The sequence below is a fragment of the Hippopotamus amphibius genome, chromosome X (assembly GCF_030028045.1).
Source record: "Hippopotamus amphibius kiboko isolate mHipAmp2 chromosome X, mHipAmp2.hap2, whole genome shotgun sequence".
In the NCBI taxonomy this organism is placed as follows: domain Eukaryota; kingdom Metazoa; phylum Chordata; class Mammalia; order Artiodactyla; family Hippopotamidae; genus Hippopotamus; species Hippopotamus amphibius.
The window spans coordinates 1,521,407-1,526,731 of record NC_080203.1 but is presented as its reverse complement, the minus strand read 5'-3'; positions in this window follow the sequence as shown (position 1 = coordinate 1,526,731).

Here is a 5,325-nt window from a genome sequence, read left to right as displayed (position 1 = left end):
GTTATTAAGTTACTTTGATTCCATACCTGTAAGATATTCAGGAGATAATAATAAGAAAGTATACACACACACACACACACACACACATATATATGCATGTGGATCTGAGGGTGAGGCCAGTGCTGAAGGTATTAAGAGCTGTATCAGTTGGGATGCTTAGGTATAAGCAGTGAAGGTCAACCTAAGTTGATTGAGCAGAAAAGGAGTTTATTAAAAGGGCAGTGGATATCTCATAGAAGTTATTGAGAGGGATATATAACCTGGCTCAGCTATACACCTAAGAAAAATGCCCCAAACTATACTTTGGAACTTTCTGGTAAGAAAAATGCTTACTCCACTAAACAGCTGCTGCCACGAAAGAGAGAAAACTTACTATGTCTCTAGCTTCCAAGTCAATCTTGCACAGACACATCTGATTGGGGGAGCCTAGGTTATGTTCCAAATCCTTAGTTATAAGGGAGATTGGGAAAGTCAGTATCTAGAATTTTCATCTTCTGTGATAGAAGGTAGATTTTTCTCCCCACAAATACCCATAATGTGGGTTAATGTTGCAGTCATAGAAGAGGGGTTAAGGCTTTGAGTAGCCAAAACAGTTAACATAGCTATCACTTACATATCTTAAAATATGCTTACATTCTCTGTAAAAGGTTAGTGGTATTTATCCTACTAATATTTATGTAATGGGGAAATCTCCAAACAATAAGTTGACATAGCATGATAACTGTTGTGTATAGTTTGAAGAGAAGATGAGCTAGAACAAAGTCCAAAGGAATATTAGTGTTAAGAGACTTGCAGAGAAAAAGAAATTTCAAAGGGGACTAAGAAGAGATAAGTATGAAGATGAGAAGAATATGATTTGAAAGCATAAAGGGAGAAGACTGATAGGAAGGAAGAAGTAATCAACTGTGCCTATGACGTTAAGAGGGAGAGTAAGATGACAACTCAGAGGTAGCTCTAGGGGGATGTGAGATCACAAAGAATTTTTTATTTTTATTTTTGATTTAAAATATGTCAACATTTTTCTAAACTGAGAGGAAGGATCCATTCCATACATTAAAACAATGGCCTCAGCTTGGTGTTTTGCAAATCCTTATTCTGAAATTGCTTCAATCCAAAGTCTTCAGTACTTTGCAGTTCAAGAGTCCTTAGTACTTAGTGTACACTCCTTACTTCTGTGCTTTGAAATTTCATTAGTTCATTTATTTCTTCCTTTGTTCTGTGACAATGCCTAGACCATTACCAGATTCAATACTTAGAATTTATTCCATGGAAATAAATAGGTATGATAAAGTTGTCACTTTAGAATTCAGGTTTAACAGTACTGTAGTCTCTCACAATATACTATTTTTTAATCAATGTCTGCCAAATATCAACTTTCTATCCATCACCATTGTATGAACAGTAACTGCAATTCCCATGCCAATCTTTCTACTCTTTGATGTTTTGCATTTCAGTGCCTATAAAGCTGCTGCAACAAATGGACCATAGCTCATTGGACCCATTTACACTGTCTGATTACATATGTGGTAACATGTGGTAAGTATCAGAAGACGTTCTGCATAGTAGGACTGCCTACAGGTGAATGATTAGAAATGGAATAGCTAAATAGTTTTATTTAATACTAAATTTTCTTTTCTTTATGCTTTCTCCCCTTAAGAAACTTGGGTCCAAACTGATCTCTTACAGAATGCCTTCCTATGAAATATCTCTTCCATTCTGACACAATCTTGGGAATTTAATCTAATGTAGACTAGAGAGTCTTAAGTACAAAAATAAAGCCTCATAAAAATGGAATTTAATATTTGAAATGGTACTTTATTGTCTAACTCTATTGGAAAGCTTGCCTAGAACCTCTGACGGTGGAGAGCTTCTTACATACAGATCTCTTCCATACAATCTCTGGGAGTCAGATGTTGTATCATAATTAGATATTTAGATTATAGAGTTGAATGATAGCATTAATAACCAATAGCAGAGTCCAAGCTGATGAGTCCAAGCGTCATTCATCTTTGACTCATTCCCAAATCACAAACTTCCTCCAACAAGTTTTCTTTTATTTCATTTTTTGCAGATTTTTGGAGGTATAATTTACCTAGCATAAAATTTACCCATATTGAGCATACAATCAGTGACTTTTAGTGTATGCACAGACTTGTGTAACCATTCCCATGGTCACATTTTAGAACATTTTATCACCCCCAGAAGAAATTCTGTACCCATTAGCAGCCTATATTGGATTACCAAGAGATCTGTTGACTCAAAAATAGTTAAGAATACTGCTATTTATCAGTCCAATGCAGTTTTCAAATGATGTCAAATGCTATAGACCTTTTGGTGAAAGTATATGTAGAAAGATGAATTTTTGAGCAGGTCCCTTATAGATGCTCCTAGATGACTCTGCTACTGCAACACACCCCAAAGAGGCCAACAAACTGGAGAGACAGAATAGGTTACCACTCCCTTGAGACCCATTTCTCATAGGACTGACATACTTCCTATATGGTCATTAGGAAGAGAAGTATCCCTGCTCCATCTTATACAAATTACTCTTAAAACATGCATGCAGCCTCATTCCTTGAGATCTCTGGCACATGGATGACAATTTTCCTTTCTGTAGTGATGAGTGAAGTGTTCTGTTTGTGACTATTAGATCAAAATTATTAATTGTGTTAAACCAATATTCCATATCTTTATTGCACTTATGACTGCTTTCTCTATCAGTTCCTAAAGGAGATAATATAATGTTGAGTTTTTACATTCCTCCTTTATTCCTGTAAGTTTTTGATTATGGATGTTGAGGCTTTATCACTTGCCTAAGATGTTATCTCATCCGGGTGTATTGACCTTTTTATTTGTATGTGGTGACCTTTTAAATCTTCGGTAAGTTTTATTACCTTAACATCTGTTGTGCTTGATGTTAATATAGTTGCATCAACATGTTGTGGTTTGCATTTTCCTGTTATATCTTTAACCACCCTATTGATTTCTACATTTCAGGATTGGCATATTTTCATTCATTTTATTTTGATTTTCAAGTTTATTTGCATAGAGTTGAGCAAAGTAGGCTCACATAGAACTTTTAAACTTTTAATTTTGAAATAATTTCAAACATGTAAATAATAGTACAAAGAACTCATCTAGGTTCTCCATTTGAAAATATTTTTTGTCACAGTTGCTTTGTTATTGTATCACCTAACCATCTATCTCTATGTATACATCCATAATACTATTTTTCTGAACACACTGAGGCTATGTTGTAGATTTGATTTGATGTCCCAGTATTCTAAAGTAGTTCAGTGTGTATCTTTTTTTTTTTTTTTTTTGGCTGCGTTTGATCTTCGTTGCTGCACGTGGGCTTTCTCTAGTTGTGGCAAGCGGAGGCTACTCTTCATCGTGGGCTTCTTTTTATGGTGGTTTCTCTTGTGGAGCATGGGCTTTAGGCACGTGGGCTTCAGTAGTTGTGGTGCACGGGCTTAGTTGCTCCAGGGCATGTGGGATCTTCCTGGACCAGGGATCGAACCCGTGTCTCCTGCATTGGCAGGCAGATTCTTAACCACTGTGCCACCAGGGAAGTTCCCCAGTGTGCATCTTAAAAAATACAAACATCTCTCATTCATAAACATAGTACAACCCTTGAAATCTGGGAATTAACACTGACAAAAACTACCATTTAACCCAGATAACCTTTTCAAGAATTTCCATTTGTCTCAATAACGCTCTTTATAACTGTATTTTTTCTGATTTAGGATTCAATCCATGATCATATATTGCACTTAAGTTTCATGTTTTTAGTTTCAATGTAGTATCTTTCAATCTGTAACAGTTCCTTGGTCTTTTCTTTCATGACCTTGACATTTTTGAAGAGGCACAGACCAGCTATTTTATAGAATGTCCATAAGGTCAGATTTGTCTGATGTTTCCTCATGATTAGATTCATGTTATGCACTTTTGGCAGAAATACCATAGAAGTGACATATTTGTCCCGTTACTGATCATGTTATCTTTGAAAACTTGGTTAAAGTCATGGGTCCCAGTTTTCTTTACTGTAAAGTAACAAATTTTCCCTTTGTAAGTAGTACGTATCTTGTAGGGAGATACTTTATATGAATGTCTTGTTCCTCAACAAACTTGCACTCACTATCAATGATTTTTGCCTCAGTGAATCATTATTTTGGTTGCAAAATAGTGATTTTCCAATTCTATCATTTCTTCTACATTTATTAGTGGTAATTCATTTTTAAAAAGAGATTTCCTCCCAAAGAAAACCATAATCCCAAAAGAAACTTGTACCATAATGTTTATTGCAGCACTATTTACAATAGCCAGGACATGGAAGCAACCTAAATGCCCATCAACAAATGAATGGATACAGAAGATGTGGCATATATATACAATGGAATATTACTCAGCTATAAAAAGGGATGAGATGGAGCTATATGTAATGAGGTGGATAGAACTACAATCTGTCATACATAGTGAAGTAAGTCAGAAAGAGAAGGACAAATATTGTATGCTAACTCACATATACGGAATCTAAAAATGGTACTGATGAACTCAGTGACAAGAACAAGGACGCAGATACAGAGAATGGACTGGAGAACTCGAGGTATGGGAGGGGGCGGGGGGTGAAGGGGAAACTGAGAAGAAGCGAGAGAGTAGCACAGACATATATATACTACCAACTGTAAAATAGTCAGTGGGAAGTTGTATAACAAAGGGAGTCCAACTCGAGGATGGAAGATGCCTTAGAGGACTGGGGCAGGGAGGGTGGGGGGGACTCGAGGGGGGGCGTCAAGGAAGGGAGGGAATATGGGGATATGTGTATAAAAACAGTTGATTGAACCTGGTGTACCCCCCCAAAAAAATAATAAAAAAAAAAAAGAGATTTCCTTTCTCATCATTTATTAAGATGCTTTCATTGTTTTTGGTTTTTAAATGCTGTGTCTAGATGTGGATTTCTTTTTATTCATCCTGATTGGCATTCCTTGGAATTACTGAATCTGTGGATTTCATCAGTTCTAGAAAATATAAGCCTTTATAACTTCATATATTTCCTCTGCTCAGTTTTTCCTCTCCCCTCCTTCTAAGCTTCTGATTAACCATATAATGAAGTTTCATACTCTGTCCTTCATGATTTTTAACTCTTGTATTTATTTTTTATCTTTATGCTGTATTCCAAATAATTTCTTCTGGTCTATCTTCCGGCTCTCTAAATTTAGCTGTATCTGATCTGCCATTAACCTATCAGATTGATTTTAATTAAAATTATTGTATTTTTATTTACAGAATTCCTTTTGGTTCTTCTTCAAATCTACTTGGTCATTT